Source organism: Ursus maritimus (assembly GCF_017311325.1).
Source record: "Ursus maritimus isolate PB19 chromosome X unlocalized genomic scaffold, ASM1731132v1 scaffold_X1, whole genome shotgun sequence".
Classification (NCBI taxonomy): domain Eukaryota; kingdom Metazoa; phylum Chordata; class Mammalia; order Carnivora; family Ursidae; genus Ursus; species Ursus maritimus.
In genome coordinates, this window is record NW_024423319.1 from 46,552,996 (window position 1) to 46,573,110 (window position 20,115).

Here is a 20,115-nt window from a genome sequence, read left to right on the forward strand (position 1 = left end):
TTTGAGGTGCCTGCAAGACATCCAAATGGAGATGTCAAGAACACAGAGCTCAGTGAAGAGGTGTGGATGGAGCTATAAAATTACAGTGGTGGCCATATACATGGTAATTAAAGCCAAGTGAGTGAAAGAGATCATTTAGGGCAACAATATATGCAGCCTAGCTCTGAGAATGTCTGACTTTCAGAGGTTAGATAGCAGAAGTGGAGTCTACAAAGTGACTCTGAGGACAGGGCAAAAGGGTAGGAGGAAAAGCAAGAGCATGGCATTATAAATGCCACAGGAAGACTTTCAAGTAGGAGGAAATAGTTAACAGCGTTAAATGTAGGAAAGATGTCAAGCAAGATAATAATTAAAAATATCCCCTCTACTTTATTTATTTACATAGATTTATTGACATGGGGGTCATTCATTGGTTGGGTATTTTGTTGAGCACAGTTTCAGTTGAGTGTTGGGGAAGGACGCCAAATTGGTGAGAAGAAGAGAACAGAGATTACAGATGTACCTGCAAAGTACATTTTTCAATGAATTTGCCCATAAAGAGGAGCTGGAGAAGTACTTAGTTTGCAGGGAGGATTTTTTTTTAAGATGGCAGACTTGGACATGTTTAATTGAGCATGGTTAATGGCTGATGAGAAGAAGGGAAGGAGAGAGAGGGAGGTGGGAGAGAGGACAGGCATCTACAATTACTGGGGAGATATAAACATTTTAAAGCTTAATGATATATATTGCTCACATGCTTTCTAAAAGGTTATTCTATTTTATTTTTTTATTTGTCAGAGAGAGAGAGTGAGAGACAGAGAGATGGAGCACAAGCAGGGGAAGAGGCAGAGGGAGAAGCAGGCTCCCCGCTGAGCAAGGAGGGCAATGCACTGGATCCCAGAATCCCAGGATCCCAGGACCACCACCAGAGCTGAAGGCAGACGCCCAACTGACTGAGCCACCCAGGCATCCCCCTAAAAGGGTTTTTAAGCAGCACACACTCCTAAGAGCAATTAGGAAAGAGCTTTGTTTTTGGTACCGACTTTGTCATCAAATGTGATAAAAACAAACAAAAACTTTGCCAGAGAATCTCATTATTGTTCTAATTTGCTCTTACTTGATTACTATGAGTTGAATGTTTTAAACATTTGTGTCTGCGCGCACGCGCGCGTGTGTGAATTTAGTGTCCGTCCTTTACCCCAAACATTTCTATTTTAGACAGACACTTTTATTTGCAGCTTTTATTTGCTTTAAAGTTAAAGGATCAGAATGGTATCATATTTTATCTTCCCAAATCATATGGTCTAGAGTGTTTATCTTAGAAGTACACGACAGTTTGACAACTTTTGGCTCAGCTAAGCGGAAGAGGCAGGAGACTTATCATCTGAGTGTGCACAGATGGAAGTGAAAAGGGGGCCACGTCCAGTCTTAGACCCCTATCCTCAGCCCTTAAGCTCCCTTTCCTAACCCCGGGAGGGCATCCCTCCAATGACTTAAGTCTTGGGCTCTCAGAGAGCCCTTTCCGGTGGCGCGGCCCCCTACTAAGGGGCCCGGAGAGCTGTGCGGCTCCTTTAAGAGTCCAGCTCCTCCCCGCTCCAGGGAAAGTTGCAGCTTTTTCCGCCTCCCGGGAGGGTGAGTACTGCCGGCCGCCGGAGCAGGATTGCAGTCTTCTCTGAGCAGGAGACCCTCCCTTGAATCCCGGCACTGGGACGTCTCACCCTCTCGCGGCACCTGTTGCAGGTGACAGGTACTTCCGCGGCCAGCGGGCGCCCCTTCGCCCTTGGTCCCGGGCTCCCCCTGGGCCCCTAGCCCCTTTTCTCTGCCTAAGCGCCCCCTACCCCTATCTCAGGGACCTGCGCCCTTCTCTACCCCTCTTTCCGCTCTCCCAGTCTTTCCTTCTCCCCAGCTGACCGCCGGTCCCCTCTCTCTTGTCTGCCTCCCTGGACCGCACCCCCCACGCTTTGACTCCTGTCTGCTTGGGGCGGTCCCTCCCCGCCAGTTTGCGTTCCCTCGGGCCGCTTCTGGCCCCTTCGCTGGCCCACCGGTCGCTAACGGGGGCTGTACCCCTCTGGGCTCTGCGTCCTCTGGGTCTCGCCTCACGCAGAGTGGCTCAGCTTTTCCCGCCAGCCCCAGCTGGAGCCCCTCCAGAGCTGGCCCTGGGGGCGGGTGGGGCCGAGCTCCTATCGGGAACTGCACTCTCAGAGACGTCGAGTCCCCTTTTCGGTGGTTCCTCGATCAGCGCTTGGTCGTCGCGCCGGGTCTCAGTCTCGCACAGCTTCCGGACCTCAGACCTCGCGACGTCAACTTCTCCAGCCTCCATAGGACCGTCAAAGGTAAAGGCTGGAGGCCGGTTGCATGTGAGTCCTGCCTCAGTGGGCTCCCCCTGCGCTTGGGGCTGGGGACCCAGCAGTTTCCTCTGGAGTTGAACTGCTTTATCTTGCCACCCTTCAAGCAGGCGTCGGAGGTTTGCTCCTGGAAGAGGGTCCCCTGAGCCCTCAGAAGGGGCACAGAATGCTCTTATCCCCAGTGATGGTTTGTAAAGGGCCAGAAAACATGTTCCTCCAGCCCCCCAAAGTTGAATGAGATGGTTGGGGTCTTTTTGGCGGTGAAATAATTTGGTTATAATTCTGGTGAACAAACAGGTGATCTGTTTTTCATTAACCGACATTTTCTTCCCCCAGTAAGTACACTGCTTCTTCAGGACCAGAGGACCTAGCATTCCGGAATATTGCTTTTGTCGTGGTTGACCCTAAACCTTGTGCATTTGTGACAGAAATTAATTTTCACCGCATCCTGGACCTCCTGTTTTTAACTGGCTTCTTTTCTGTTCTTTCAGCTCCCCACCCCCACTCCTCATAAACCCATTAATATTAAGGTGTTAATGACCTAATGTGTTTACGCCACTGGGCTGTGGAGAGAACAGTGTTTTTACGCAATGAGTTGAGTCCCCTGATGAAGTTTTTTGTTGTAGTTTTTTTTTTTAAGCACCTGCTGGAAATCCAAATAGAAAACGACTACCAACTTGGCTTGTGAGACTTCTCCTGGCCTGTGATGAACATTTCTGTAACACAATTTTAGGTGCCTCACTTTAGGTCAGAGCAATGAAATGGAGCTTGGAGGCTTCTCCTGGAATAATTGGTCAGTGAGTGTATGTGGCATTCTGGTTGATGCTCTCTGAGCTTGTCCCCTTAACACTACTAATAATGGTTGTAGGATCTTTTGAGCCATGTACTGTAAGTTCTTTACATAGTTATCTCATATAATCCTCATGATAACTCTGTGTGGCAGGCCCTACAGTTAGAAAACCATATTATGATGGAAAGGAAACTCAGAGGTTAAGTGCCTTGCCCCCAAATCACCCAACTGATGAGGGGCTGAACTGGGCAGAGCTTGTGTTCCTATCCCCTGTCCCACTCTGCTATCTTAGATTTTAGGAGCACTAAATAAATAGCTCACAGGGGAGGACTTAGTGATTAAAAATTTCCCTTCCAAGCTGAAACATGGGTTTTGGTCCTTGACTCCATTTCAGATGCGCTGCAGAGACTTTGGACCATTTACCTCACTGATCTCTCACCCCTCTTCACTTCACTTCTAACAGCGAGCTAGTTGCCACAATACTGCTATAAACACACAGCCCTGAGTGTACTGGCTGAATGAAGCCTCTGGGGCTCTCAGCTCAGCAGTAATTGTCCTAAGTTAGGAGTGGGGAACCCTGGATTCTAGGGATGTGCGTCTGACTCAACTTCTTCCTTTCCTGCGGGCGAGGGAAGAGATGAGGGTGTGGTCAGTGATAAGGATTTCCCAATAGCCAGCCCAGAGAGCCTGAGGGTGAGTGTGTGCTCGTTTCCTCCTGGGGTGGATGGAGTACCTTCGGCAGCAACAGTGCAAAAGAGAAAATGTCCTCGCTGATCCCATCTTTGGGCGTTTGCTCAAACTGTTCCTTTTTCCTGAAAAGCTAACTTGCCTCCCAAACCCACTCTCCTGCCATTAATTCCTATTCACCTCTCAAGATTTAGCTCTAAGGTCCTCTCCTTTGAGACAACCTTCCTGAACACATAATTCCTTCCCCCAAGCCAAATTACCAGTTATCCTGTCTGAAAGCACTTTGTTTACACACCAGGAAAGCCCTTAACATCTGTCTTAGTTGTTTTTCCACCTGGAAGGTTGTAACCTCTTTTAAGGGCAAGGTCTGGGTCTTGGAGCTCCCTTTCTCTTAAGGACAAGAGATTAAAAAATATTTGTGCCAGGCTGGAGATGCCAGGCCTTTAAGGGCCTGAGGGCTGGTGGTGGTGGAGTTGAAGTCCACAAAACACCTTCCTGAGGCACTTGAAATCCGAGGGCTAGGAGTTTGTACTTAAATGTCACTTCAGTGAGGCCTTCCCTAACCACACTATTTAAACTTGCAACCCCATCCCTGCACATTCTATATGCCCCTTCCCTACCTTATTACTCTAATGTAACATATTGTGTTTTCTTTCTTTTTTTTCATCTTTCTTTTTTATTGTCTATCCCTTCCCTGCCCCTCCGTAATGTAAATTCCATGTGGGTAGGGATTTTCTGTTTTGTTTACCGGGGGTAGACCTCAGCACCCCTAACAGAGCCTGGCACATCATAGGTGCTTAACTAATATTTGTGAAATGAATCAATGAATGACATTACCATTCTAGGAATTGGTACTCTTTTGTGCTCTCCTGGACCTGACAGGAAGTATCCCTAGTCTGTCACCCTACCCTAGGCTCAGTTCCCACACAGCTTTCCTTCTGCTGAGTTTTGTGTTGAGACTGCATTCCTGATGACAACTTTGACCTAGTTGGAAGCACTTCCTCTCTTTTTTTGTAAGGCATGAGTCTCTGAATGGAAACTTCTGAAGTGAAAATGGAAAGAGCCCATGCTTCTTGTTGGTAGGAAGGGGGACTTGCACTGAGAGGCGAGGATGTGGATTGTCAGACGTCTTCAGGCCTGTCAGGCACTTGGGCTCAGTTAAGAAGCTGGAGAAAGTTACTATGTAACGGGGAAGTAAATAGCCCCAAAGAATCAAATGTGGCACAAATTCGGCTTCTGGCCTCACGTTTCCCTTAGCTTTTTAGGCATGAAGTGGTTATTGGATTATAAGCTTTATGGAAATGCCACTGCTGAGTGCCATGTGTGTAGTACTTGACTAGTTTAGTTTTATACTAGGAGAATTATGCAGTGTGAGGAAACCACTATGGAATAAAAAAGAAAAAATATGATTGTGTTTAAATGTGGTTTGAAATATTCAGAAAGAAAAAAGGGGGGGCGCCTGGGTGGCTCAGTGGTTAAGTGTGTGTCTTCTGCTCAGGTCATGATCCCTGGGTCCCAGGATTGAGCTGCAGCAGGCTCCCTGCTCAGCGGGGAGTCTGCTTCTCCCTCTGACCCTCACCCCACTCATGCTCTCTCTCTCTTGCTCGCTCTCTCTCTCAAATAAATAAATAAAATCTTAAAAAGAAAGAAAAAAAACGCTAGAATTCCTTAAAGGACAAGCTTGGAAGGAGTTGGACCCTTGATATGGTGGTAAATATGGGATTTCCCGCCATTTGATGTATGTTAACTTCTTTAAAACTCAAGTTTGTATTAAAAAAACTTCTGCTCAGCCTCCTCTTCTACTGAATTTATCTCCTCAACCTCTGAACATTGGAGTGATCTAGGGCTCAGTCCATGTACTTTTTTCCGTCCAAAATCTTCCTAGAAACACTCCTCCAGCCCCATGGCTTTAAATACCATCTATCTATACACTCATCATTCCCACATTTATGTGTCTGACCCAAGCCTTTTTTCTAAGCTGCAGCCTCATATATCCAATGGCCTATTTGACATCTCTACTTAGATGTATGTCCAATAGATATCAAATGTGACATGGTCAAAACAGGACTCCTGCTTCTTCTCAGATCCCCAACCCTTTCACCCAGGCTTCCGTATCTCAGTAAAATGACAGCACCATCATCCATTCAGTTGCTCAAGCCAAGAACCTAGGGTCACCCTTGATTCCTCCCCTTCTCTCACCTCCCCAGATACAATTCATCAGCGAGTCCCGTTGGCCCATCTTCCAACTGTGTCATATATTCTGCCGCATATCTCCCTCTCCTCTGCCCTCTGACTCTTACCCTAGTCCAAGCAACACAAGGCTGCAATAAACATCTTGGCAGAGTGCTCACAATGGATGTAGATACAGATATACCCATACAAATATTTCTGTAGGATGACTTTCTAATAGAATTGTTGAGTCAAAGGACATATTCATTAAAAAATGTGAACAGTCTTCGCCAGAATGACATCCAGGAAGGTTTACACTCTCACCAGAGTGCTTTTCTGCATTCCCTGGCTGAGGGTGGACAGTCTTTCTAATTTTTGCCAGTCTGATAGGTGATTTAACTTGCATTTCTCTTATTACTAGTAAGGCTGAGTATTTTTTCATGTGTGTCAGCTATTTGTGTTTTTCCTGAGACTTGCTCCTTGAGATCCTTTGTACATTTTTCTTTTGGGTTATGTATTTAATTTGTTTATAAGAGCACTGTGTTTATAAGGGATATTTATTCATTGCCTGTTACACAGTGCAAGTTTTTTGCTCTTGTCATATGTCATAACTTTGTTCATGCTGTGTATGTACCCCTCTTGTAATCAGATAAAACACACTATAAAACATTTTGAAAAACATGTTCATTAGATTTGGCAATTAGGAGGTCAATGACGACATCAGTGCAGCAGGAGAGAAGGCAGATTGTAGAGGACTGGGGAGTGAGCACGAAGAAGTCCTGATAAGGGATATGATATATACACTTTGAAGAGACTTGGCTAAAATGGGAAGGAAAGGGTGTTTCCTATAGACAGCTGGGCACAAGGAACAAGACCATCTTGTTAATTTTGTTTAGTTTTAAATATAGGAGATGTGCCCATTCATATGGAGATGGCATAGAACTTGATGATACGCAGTTTCTGGGGAAGCTGAAGGGTGGGGGCTCCAGAGTGAAAGAGGTGAAAAGACTGGCCTTAGAGAAAGGGACGTAGCTCTTCCATTGAGAAAGGAGGGAAAGGGCAGGAGTGATTGAAGCTGTGGAAAAGGAAGGAACTGTGGCAGGACAAGGTTGTGAGGAAAGTCCCATCCGATGCAAGCAGTGAGGGATTGGGCTAGCATTTGAGAGGGATGAAAAGGGGCACTTTTTCGAGGCCTCTCATCCAGATTGCCACGTCATAGTGAGGCAAGAACGCCTTGGATAACTTGAATTTGTCTCCACCCCAAATCACAGAATCCTGTATCCATTCTCTCCAGCAGAACTCATCAGTCCAGGTGTAGAAACAGTATAGATGATCTAGTTTGGGGATTTTTCTGGGTAGCTGTGACGGAAGTATAAGACAGCAGGGGATTGGACAGTGCTGGCGGAATAGTTGAAATGGTGGAACGCTGTGGCTTTATATCTATGAGTAATTCTACTTTGAACTTGCGTAATTCTTAAGAGAAAATTTTCATGGCATCTTGTACGGTTTGTTGTTTGTAGCTCTGTTAATTCAGGCATCAGAATAGCTTTAGCATCAGTGTCCTTAAACTATGGTTTTGCAACTTATCGGAAAGCATGGGTTGATTTACTGAGAGCCCACAATGTGCCAGTTTCTAGGTGAAATACTTGAGATATAGTGGAGAAGACCATGGCCTTTTTTCCATGGAACTTCCTTCAGCAGTATCACATAAGTAGTGATTTCATCACAATTGTGATATGTTCAACGAAGTTTATTTTTTTAGAAATCACATTGTCACATTGCTTTCTTTAACAGGTTTTACCAATTTACATTTGCCAACAAAGTCTGAGAGTACCTCTTGCATCTCCCCTTTTTAAAATTGAATACTGTCTTTTAAAAATTTTGCTGAATTGATAGGCACACACGAAAACATTTTCATTACCAGTAAGAGTGAAACTTTTTCTTTTTTACATCTATTGGCCATTTGATCTTCTTCCTTCAAAAATTATCTGTTCATGTTCATTTTCTGTTAGATACGTACCTCTCCTTGTTTTTAGTAGATCTCTTTTCTGTATTTGAACCCATTAACCACTCTTCTCTCTCTCTCTCCTCCCTTAGCTCTGGAAACTGTAAAAAGACCAGCACAAACAACTTGCTTGCACCAAGTTTACTGATCATAGACTGCTGCAACGCTTTAGCTCTAACGGAAAATGGGATCTAGTTTCCTTTTCCTTTTATTCTTTATTTTATTATTACTTTTTCATTTATTTTATTTTCTTCCTTTTTAAATATTTTTACCCAGTCTCTGGCCATTCCCTTTTGATCTTCTTTGAACTTCTTTCTTATCTACTTTGGAAACTTTGGTGTGACTAGGGATCTGACTACATGTTTATTACTTGACCCAACAAAAAATAATACATAAGTTTTCTGTTCTCCTTCCACATCCCATTCCCCAGACATAACAATATTAAATTTTTATCTCTTTCCAGACATTTTCCATGCCTGTATAAAATATTTATTTCCATCCATCCATCCATCCATCCATCCATCCATTCTGTCTGTACTTATATGTTAAAAATACAAATGGAATCATAATGTGTATGTTTTGTAATGGATTTTTACTTAATATTTGTGGTAAGCCTTCAATGTCAGTAAAAATAGAACTACCTCTTTCTTTTTAATAGTGACATAGGTGTTTTCAAATGTATGTGTGGAAGGAGGAGTTGAGATGGCAGAGGATTAGGGGGACCCTGACCCTGTCTCATCCCTTAAACATAGATAGATAATTATCAAATCATTCCAATCACCCAAGAAATCAGTCGGAGGTCTGAGAGAACAAAAACTGCAAGTCTACAAGTAGAAAAGCGACCACTTTTTGGAAGGTAGGAGGTGCGGAGAATTGAATTGGGGGAGATACAGCTGTGGATACAGTGGCGGGGAGGGACCCTGCTTATGGAGGCTACTGCAAAGTATTATAAGTAGCGGAGCACAAAATCGGAACTTTTAGAAGTCTGCTACAGTGGGGGATAGGCCTGGCTTAAAGGTGCTCAGGTGGCAAAGTGGAGTGGAATCCCAGGTGTGGCACTGTGGTCTGAGCATCCCCTGGGTTGCAGGAAGAATGGGTAGTGCTTACGTGCTGCACTGTTCCCAGGCTTAGGAGCAGGGTCACCTGCTGAGCTGTGGTGCTGGCTTTCTGATCTGTTTTGCCATAAACTGTGAACTGCTGTGCAGTCCTGTAACTGCTTTCTTGTGATAGGCTGGCAAATGGCAAAAGCGTGGTGAAACCATTCCCCAGAGGAACAGTGTGGGTTCACACCATGGGAGTCCCTAAAATTTGGAGTTTTGAAACTCAGTTGCAGGCCTGAGGTAAAAAAGCTCAGTCACAGGCAGGGTGAACGCAGGGTTCTGATGGAAATTGGGGACATGAGAGTAACTGATTGCTCTTCTGTGAGGGCTCACTGAAAATGGGGGACGCGAACTTTCAGCTCCAGGGCTAGAGAGCTGGGCGCCACCATATTCATCCTACAAATCAGCGCTAAAAGCCTTCAGGGAGCAAAACAGTGCCACCTAGTGGAGATTGGAGTCACTTACACCAAGTCTCAACCCCCTGCACCCTGGGGTTGCATTTCTACTAGTGCAATTCCACCTGAGAATCAGTACAACAAGCCCCTCCCCCAGAAGATCAGCACGAACAACTTGCTTGCTCCAAGTTTACTGATCATAGACTGCTGCAAAGCTTTAGCTCTAACGGAAAACAGGATCTAGTTTCCTTTTTCCTTTTATTCTTTATTTTATTATTACTTTTTCATTTATTTTATTTTCTTCCTTTTTAAATATTTTATTAATTAAAAATTTATTTATGTATATACTTTATATGTATATTTTTTGTTTACTTTCATTTTATTATATTATTATTATTATTTATTTTGGGATCTAGATTATTTTTAACAAGCAGGCCAAAACACACCCAGGATAGTTTTTTGTTTTTTTTGTTTTTTGTTTTTTCCTATTCCTTGTTTTTTGTTTTGTTTTGTTTTGTTTCTTCTTTTCTTTTCTGGGCAAAATGATGAGACAGAGAAATTCACCCCAAAAGAAAGAATAGGAAGTAGAACTCACAGCCAGGGATTTAATCAATACAGATATAAGTAAGATGTCTGACTAGAATTTAAAACAATGATTATAAGGATACTAGCTGGGCTTGAAAAAAGCATAAAAGACACTAGAGAATCCCTTGCTGCAGAAATGAAAGAACTAAAATCTAGTCAGGCCAAAATTAAAAATGGTATACCCAAGATGCAATCCCAAGTGGAGGCCATAAAAATGAAGATGGACCAAGCAGAGGAGTGAATCAGTGATAGAGAAGATAAAACTATGGAAAATAATGAATCTGAAAAGAAGAAGGAAAAGAGGGGTGCCTGGGTGGCTCAGTTGGTTAAGCATCTGCCTTAAGCTCAGGTCATGGTCTCAGGGTCCTGGGATCGAGCACCATGTTGGGCTCCCTGCTCAGTGGGGAGTGTGTTTCTCCCTCTCCCGCTTGCTCATGCTCTCTCTCACTATTTCTTTCTCTCAAATAAATAAATAAATAAATAAAATCTTTATTAAAAAAAGAAGAGGGAAAGAAAGGTAATGGATCACGAAAGTAGACTTAAGGTAACTCAGCAACTTATTAAAACCTAATAACATTCATATCATAGGAGTTCCAGAAGATGAAGAGAGAGAAAAGGGAGCAGTAGGTTTATTAAAAAAATCGTAGCTGAAAACTTCCCTAATCTGGAGATGGACACAGACCTCAAAATCCAAGAAGCACAGAGAACTCCCGTTAAATTCAATCAAAGCCAACCATTGCCAAGGCATAGCATAGTCAAATTCACAAAATGCACAGACAAGAAAGGAATCCTAAAAGCAGCAAGGGACAAAAAGTACTTAACCTACAAGGGAAGACAGATCAGGTTCACAGCAGATCTGTCCATAGAAACTTGGCAGGCCAGGAAGAAGTGCAGAAAATATTCAATGTACTAAATGTGAAAAATAGGCAGCCAAGAACTCTTACCCAGCAAGGCTGTCATTCAGAATAGAAGGAGAGATTAAGTGTTTCCCAGACAAACAAAAACTAAAGAAGTTCATGACCACTAAACCAGCCCTGCAAGAAATTTTAAGAGGTCCCTTTGAGTGGAGAAAAATAACACTAAAAGCAGCAAAGACTAGAAAGGACCAGAGAACATCACTAGAAACACCTAACTTTACAGGTAACACAATGGCACTAAATTTATATCTTTCAGTAAGCACTCTGAATGTAAATGGATGAAATGCTCCAATCAAAAGACATAGGGTATCAAAATGGGGGAAAAAACCCCAAGATCCATCTATATGCTCCTCCAAGAGACTCATTTTAGACCAAAAGACACCTGCAGATTGAAAGTGAGGGGATGGAAAACCATCTGTCATTCTAATGGATGTCAAAAGAAAGCCAGAGTAGCCATACTTATATCAGACAAACTAGATTTTAGAACAAAGATGGTAAAAAGAGATGAAGAAGGGCATTATAGCATAATTAAGGGGATTATCCATCAAGAAAATTTAACAACTGCAAATATTCCCCCAACTTGGGAGTGCCCAAATATATAAATCAATTAATAACAAACTCATTGATAATAATACAGTAATAGGATAGGGGACTTTAACACTCCACTTACAGCAATGGATAGATCATTTAAACAGACAATCAACAAGGAAACAATGGCTTTGAATGATTCACTGGACTGGATCAACTTAACAGATTTATTCAGAGCATTTCATCCTAAAGCAGCAGAGTACACATTCTTTTCAAGTATACATGGAACATTCTCCAGAATAGATCACATCCTGGGTCACAAATCAGCCCTCAACAAGTACAAAAAGATCGAGATCATAGCATGCATATTTTCAGACCACAACACTATGAAACTTGAAGTCAACAGCAGGAAAAACTGTGGGAAGACCTCAAATACATGGAAGCTAAAGAACATCCTACTAAAGAATGAATCGGTTAACCAGGAAATTAAAGAAGAAATTTAAAAATACATGGAAGCAAATGAAAATGAAAACATGACAGTCCAAAACTTTGGGGTACAGCAAAGGCAGTCCTAAGAGGGAAGTACATACCAATTCAGGCCTACTTCAAGAAACAAGAAAAGTCTCAAATACACAACCTAACCTTAAACCTAAAGGAGCTAGAAAAGGAACAGCAAATAAAGCCTAAAGCCAGCAGAAGAAGGGAAATAATAAAGATTAGAGCAGAAATAAATGATATAGAAACAACAACAACAACAACAACAAAAACCCTTAGTAGAATGGATTAACAAACTAAGAGCTGGTTCTTTGAAAGAATTAATAAAATTGATAAACCACTACCAGACTTATCAAAAAGAAAAGAGAAAGGAATGAATGAAACCATGAATGAAAAGGGGAGATCACAACTCACGCCAGAGAAACACAATTTTAAGAGAAAACTATGAAAATTTATATACCAACAAACTGGGCAACCTGGAAGAAATGAGCAAATTCCTAGAAACCAACAAACTACCAAAGCTGAAGCAGGAAAAAATAAAAAATTTGAAGAGACCCATAACCAGCAAAGAAATTTAATCAGTACTACAAAATTTCCCAACACACAAAAGTCCTGGGCCAGATGGATTCCTAGGGGAATTCTACCTGGCATTTAAAGAAGAGTTAATACCTATTCTTCTCAAACTGTTCCAAAAAATGGAAATAGAAGGAAAACTTCCAAACTCATTCTATGAAGCCAGCATTACCTTGATTCCAAAACTAGACAAAGACCCCACTAAAAAGAATTACAGGCCAATATCCCTGATGAACATGGACGCAAAAATTCTCAATAAAATACTAGCAAATTAAATTCAACAGTACATTAAAAGAATTATTTACCATGATCAGATGGGATTTATTCCTGGGCTTCAGGGGTGGCTCAATATTTGCAAATCAATTAACATGATACACTACATTAATAAAAGGATAAGAACCATATGATCCTGTCAATAGATGCAGAAAAAGCATTTGACAAAATACAGCATCCTTTCTTGATAAAAACCGTCAACAAAGTAGGACTAAATGGAACACACCTCAACATCATAAAGGCCATATACGAAAGACCCACAGCTAATATCCTCAATAGGGAAAAACCGAGAGCCTTTTCCCTACTGTTAGGAAGAAGACAAGGATGTCCACTCTCGCCATTACTATTTAATGTAGTACTGGAAGTCTTAGCCTCAGTGATCAGACAAGAAAAACAAGTAAAAGGCATGCAAATTGGCAAGGAAGAAATCAAACTTTCACTATTTGCAGACATGATACTCTATGTAGAAACCCTGAAAGACTCCACAAAAATGTCCTAGAAGTAATACATGAATTCAGCAAAGTTGCAGTGTATAAAATCAATGAGCAGAAATCTGTTGCATTTCTATACACCAATAATGAAGCAGCAGAAAAAGAAATCAAGGAATCGATCCCATTTGCAATTATACCAAAATCCATAAGATATCTAGGAATAAACCTAACTAAACTGGTGAAAGATCTGTACTCTGAAAACTATAGAACGTGAAAGAAAGTGAAAAGGACACAAAGAAATGGAAGAGCAGTCCATGTTCATGGATTGGAAGAGCAAACATTGTTAAAATGTCTATACTTCCCAAAGCAATCTACACATTTAATGCAACCCCTATCAAAATACCAATAGCATTTTTCACAGAGCTAGAACAAACAATCCTAAAATTTGCATGGAACCACAAAAGACCCTGAATAGCCAAATCAATTCTGAATAAGAAAAACAAAACTGGAGGCATCACAATTCCAGATTTCAAGCTATATTACAAGGCTGTAGTCCTCAGGACAGTATGGTACTGGCACAACAGACACATAGATTAGTGGAACAGAATAAAAAACCCAGAAATGGACCTACAACTCTATGGTCAACTAATCTTCGACAAAGCAGGAAAGAATATCCAATGGAAAAAAGACAGTCTTTTCAACAAATGGTATTGGGAAAACCAGATAGCAATGTGCAGAAGAATGAAACTGGACCACTTTCTTACACCATACACAAAAATAAATTCAAAGTGGATGAAAGACCTAAATGTGAGATAGGAAACCATCAAAATCCTAGAGGAGAACATGTGCAGCAACCTCTTTGACCTCAGCCATAGCAACTTCTAACTTGACATGTCTCCAGAGGCAAGGGAAACAAAAGCTAAAATGAACTTTGGGACTTATTAAAAAGATTTTAAGAAACTCTTTTTTTTTTAAAGATTTTATTTATTTGAGAGAGAGAGAGAGTGAGAGACAGAGCACGCAAGCCAGGGGGAGAGGCAGAGGGAGAAGCAGACTCTGCTGAGCAGGGAACTCGATATAGGGCTTGATCCCAGGACCTTGGAATCATGACCTGAGCCAAAGGCAGACACTTAACTGACTGAGCCACCCAGGCACTCCTAAGAGACTCTAAAGATAGAGAACAAACTGAGGGCTGATAGAGGGAGGTGGGTGGGGGATGGGCTAGATGGGCGATGGGTGTTAAAGAGGACACTTGTGAGAAGCACTGGGTATTGTAATAAGTGATGAATCACTGCATTCTACCCCAGAAACCAATATTGCACTGTATGTTAACTAAGTAAAATGAAAAAAAAAAAAAAGAAAAACAATAGTGGCATAGTATTCCATTATATGTATGTACCATAATTTATATAATCAGTTTCTTATTGATATATGTTTGTATTGTTGTATAACTTTTTTGCTTATTCAAACACCAAGTACCCTTATGATATATATTTGTGTATGTACTTGAATATCAGTAGGATAAGTTTTTCCACTTAAAAAAATGGTAAGTGTTGCTAAAGATCCAGGGAGGTCTAGGAAGATAAAGACTGGCTACTGTCCACTGGATTTAGGAGATTCCTGGCGACCTTAGAGCAATTTCAGGGGGTGAGTGGGCTGGAATGCTAGACTTTGGTAGGTTGAGAAATGATTGGGGCTATGAGGAGGTGGAAGCAGTGAACGTGGAGAATTCCTTAGAGAAATTTGGCTCTAAATAGCAGTGAGAGTGGTAGTAGGGGAAAGATTGAGATCTAGCGATTTTTATTTTAAGATTTTATTTATTTGTCAGAGAGAGAGAGAAAGAGAGCGTAAGTAGGGGGAGTGGCAGGCAGAGGGAGAGGTGGGCTTCCCCGCTGAGCAAGGAGCCTGGTGTGGGACTCAAACCCAGGACTCTGGGATCATGACCTGAGCTGAAGGCAGACACTTAACTGACTGAGCCATCCAGGTGTCCCAAGGAATTTTTTTTTTTTTTTTTTTTTTAGTTTAGAAGGGACTTAGACATGTTTAAAAGCTGACGGGAAGGAAGGGATAATTGATGGAGCAAAGTCCTGACAGGGTGAAGTTTTTATGCCAGATAGAAGAGGATCCAGAATGAAGTGGAGGGATCACCCTTAAATAAGAGGAAGTACGTTACAGGTGGTAAGAACAAAAACGGAAATATAGATGGAAATAGATTTACAGATTTGGTGGCAGGAACTTGTCTGAGGGCATTTATATTTTTCTGTGATGTAGGAGGAAAGGTCATCCTTTAGAGCAGGGGTTGAAGTGAGGCAAGGTTTGGGTTGGAGATTTGCAGTTTTTGAGTAAGGTTTAAAATACTTATTGTTGAACAGGAAAGCATAGTTGGAATGTCAGGCAGTACTGAGGTGAGCTTGGTGACCAAGAATTCATATTGATAATAACCTACCAGACTGATATTTTTCCCAGTAGATCTCAGTAGCCCCAGTGCAGGCATAAAGCACCACAGTTGGGCTCTTGTAAGGTTATGTTTTTATCAGATATTAGCAATGAAAATGGGTTATTGAGGATATTGACAGAGTGAAGTTGAAACAATAGAGTTCACGCTGCCTAGGAAAGGAAATGAAGACAGGTAGGAGCTGACAGAGCAGAAGCAGAAGGGTATTTGAATTAATGATTATCAAAAGTCAAGTCCTGGGTGATAAGCTCTTAGGTGTGTCTGAATATGATATTTGATATTTTTGATGCCAGCTCATTTAATCAACATGCATATTATGTGCCACCCAGTGCTCTGGGCACTGAAGGTACAGAGATGAACAAAACAAAGTCCCTTCTTTCATACAGCTTGCTATCTAGTTGGGGAGATTGTTCATTTTTATAAAAGGTCATCCGGATTCATTGATATGCTGATTGGTGATTTAGAACTATTAATGATAAAATCAAATATTGACATAAACAGGGTGAGGAAAGTTCAGCTAGACATTTTGAGTGCCTTGCTTTATTGTAAGTTGTATTAACTGAATTATGAAAATTTATACCTCCCCCTTTCAAACTTTTTAAGGTGCTTTTATATGCTATGTCAGAATTGAAGATAAAACAAATATATACATGCTTAATTTGAACATTTTAGAAGTTTTACTTTTTTTATGCTTTAGGATTTTTTTTAATATCAGGACATTGCTTCTAGCTGTAGACCAGATGTTGATATTGCATGTGCCAATCTTGTTCTAGGGATTTGATGTAAGGTGTTAAATAATTATGGTTAAGCAGTTTAGGAGTGAAAGAGGGCTTGTAGTACATTCATATTTTTACTTTTATTTTATGTTCTCCAATTTATACCTGCTCTTTTGTGTATATATACTTATGTATATGTTACTACTTTATTTGAAGGAAATTAGCATTTATTTTATGTCTTATAGGACTTAAATAAACCTTAAAATTATCTGCTACATATACAGTTAAATTTAAGTTCAACCACAGGTTATTTGATTGTGTTTAAGGTTTCTGTGGCCATAGCTAGATCACAGTATCCCTAAAATTAAAAAAGAAACCAGATGCATGAAGTCACAGTTATGTGTGAACATGGGCTGGATTAGTCATGAGCCATCATGATTTCTTATATAAGGGGACTGTGTGGGTGATTTTTAGGTGACATGGCCTGCAAGAAAGAATTAGATAATTAGCTAGAGTTCAGTTTAGAAATCCCCACCATCTGTGACCCTGGTAGAAGAGGGTCTTCCCTGCAAGGGTGATGGTTTATAAAAGCGTGTTGACTAAGGAAAGATAATGGTGTTGTACACGGTCATGGAACTTACTGAAAAATGACAAGGTGTCAGTTCTTACCAGACTTTAAAAAATGTTTTATGCATATAAATAACCTGGATTTTAAAACATTATATTTTTTTAGTGGGGGATTTTTAATCATTTTAAGCCTTTGGACTGTTAAGGGAAAGGACTTCGGCAGAGAAGAGGATGAACTGGCCACCCCCCCCCCCATCAACCTCATGGGGCTCTTGTGACCCTTCCTGGCTTATATGAGAGGTAGCTTTAACTGTAGGTCTTGCAAGCTGGAAAGCCAAATGGGATTTGACATATATATGCATTTCTCCTGTTGCCAAGGGTGGTATTTGGACACATGGTCTCGTTTTTATGATCTTTTATATATACTTATTTCTATGTACCATGTTTATGGAGATCTGCCTTCCAGGATTGGTGATAGGTTTAAGACATCTGGAGTTGCTGAGGAGCAGGAAAAAAGTGTGAAATCATGAAAATAAGACCACATTTCCATGCATCCTAACACTATGCAGGAGAAATATATATATATATTAAGACACCCAGCTTCCCTCTGGGGCTTGCTTTAGAGAAGTATGTATTATTTTAAGTGGGAATTTCTTCAAACCATTTATGAACAGAATTTGGTGGCACTGAAAGGTAACCATGTGGTTTCAATCTGGAGGAAATTGTCCCCAACTGTGATTCTAAGAACTAACAAAAGAGATTATATTTTAGTTACTTCCCCCATATGCTCTTACTGTCCTTTAGAAGGGATATCCTGGATGAGGGGAGGTCAGGGGACTGAGAAAATAAGCCAGACTGAGGGCCTCTCAAACGTTCATCTGTTACTAGCTGAGGACTTAAAAAACAAAACAAAACAAAACAAAACCGAAACACTCCAGTTACTGAGGGTAAGATGTCTCTTTTCCAAATATTACCACGTATAAGCAATATTATCAGAAAAAGAAGAGACTGTATGGCATAGTGGTTAAGAGGTCAGACTCTGGAACCAGCCTGCCTGGGTTCAAAGACCAGATTGTCATGTATAGGACGTATGATCTTGGGCAAGTCATTTGCTGGATGTGTGCCTCCCTTTCCTCGTTTGTAAAACATGATAATATAGTATCTACTTCACAATATGATCATGAGGACTAAATGACTCCATCTATATGAAGTGCTTAGAAAAGTACTTGGTACATAGTAAGCATTATAAAGTATAAGCTGCTTTCTTCTCCTCTTTCTTCATCTTTGTCAGTGGTGGATAGCGTTAAGCTATCTGAAACTGCTAATGCCTCAGTGTATACGAACTCCTCTTTTATAGAACCTGTTCTGAGAAGGATTGTAAGGGGCAAAAGAACCTTAGTGCAAACCCCAAATCAGAATCTTGTAAACTTGAGAACTAGTTATAAATTTCTCATTGTTAGGGGAAAATAACTAACAACTTGGCTACCATAACACTTCTGAGAATGGACCCCAGTGCAGGCAGGCCTGGGCACATTGTGTGAGACTGCGGGGGTCTAGACTCCAGTTGACCATTGGGAAGCCTCAGTTGCCCTTTGGGTTTGGAGCCTTGATTCTGACTCCTCTATCACTGCTCTTATTTTTCTTCTTTTGATCCTGTTTTTTAAAATTATACTGTTTTGTCATGTTTTATGTATCTTTTTAAGTCATTTTAAATCCTGTCTGGAACAGTGTATAAATAAATAGCTTTTCAACATATCCAATTACTAACATTTACTTAATATTTATGCTTGTCAGCCCACCTCCATGCAGAGAGGTATGGTAACTTTCCATCTGGAAAAAGACTACTGATTAGATTTCTCAAATATCACAGTAATATGTCAAAACAGCCATATGCTCATATTTTTTTCAAAGCATATGGTTAATAATAATTAAAATTAAACAGCTGTCAAATTGGCTGCTTATTCTAGACTGAGCACTGTGCTATGCCTTTTACTCATGATGTACACTGAAATCCTCACGGCCTTAGACAGGAGCTCCTATTATTATTATTATTTTTTAAAGATTTTATTATCCATTTGACAGAGATAGAGACAGCCAGCGAAAGAGGGAACACAAGCAGGGGGAGTGGGAGAGGAAGAAGCAGGCTCATAGCAGAGGAGCCTGATGTGGGGCTCGATCCCATAACGCTGGGATCACGCCCTGAGCCGAAGGCAGACGCTTAACCACTGTGCCACCCAGGCGCCCCAGGAGCTCCTATTATTAATCACTGCTTTTACAAATGGGGAAACTGAGACTCAGGGAGGTCAAATAAGTTAACCAAGGTCACGCAGCTAAAAAAGTAGTTTGCTTTGATTGAAAGCCAGGCAGCCTGGTCCCAGATCCAGGGCTTCTAGACACTATTCTAAACAATACTCCTCTTAATTAGAAATCTAGCACATCAGAACCCCAAGTCCTAGTAGAAGAGGCTGTTCTGTGTTACAGAACATTCACAGGTTCTGCGGGTTTTACCTGAGTGTTACGTCTTCAATATGCCCCTTCCCCTCTCTACTACCACTGCCTTCTACTTTGGGCTCTCATCATCTGCCCCCTGGATTTTATCACAGCCTTCTCAAAGCCACATTCTGCATAACTGTCAGAGTGTTCTAGCAAGTGTTTGCCTTACCTAAAACTCTTCAGTGGTTCCTGATGTCAAAGGCTAATTATCCATGTTTCTGAGCATAGTATATCAAACTCTTCCCCTTGCATGATATGATCCCACCCCCTGTCTCTTCCATATCCTCCCTTACAATTTACTATCTAGTATTGCTGTACTGCTTGTTCATATCATGTGGCTTTATGCTTCCATGCTTTTGTAAATGCCGTGTGCTCTACTTGATTAACCGACTGGTACACGTTATTTACAACCAGTTCCCGTGCTACGGCTGGTATCTCTTTTTAGTTCTCTTTCCCCAAGCTGGAGTAGGTGTCCCACCTTGGTATTCTCATTATACCTTGTGAATATGTTTCTTGGATCACCGTGTTCTTTTATGATTATCTATTTAAGTATCTCTTTCAATAGGCTGTGAACTGCTTTTGGACAGGGGCTATGCATGATTTTATCCTTAG

The 20,115-nt window shown here is 41.2% G+C and overlaps 1 protein-coding gene across 4 annotated transcripts in view; it reads left to right on the forward strand.

The window, feature by feature from the left end:
• Positions 1–2,178: 2,178 nt before the first annotated feature.
• The window catches only part of SYTL4 (synaptotagmin like 4), a 71,321-nt gene continuing 53,384 nt past the window's right edge, over positions 2,179–20,115 (forward strand). For 3 of the 4 annotated variants that reach the window (XM_008701708.2, XM_008701707.2, XM_040630167.1), the window contains exon 1: positions 2,220–2,312. The gene's annotated coding sequence lies outside the window, so the exon portion shown is untranslated. Of the gene's footprint in view, positions 2,313–20,115 lie in introns of all 4 variants that reach the window. The other variant, XM_008701706.2, reaches the window with a different exon arrangement.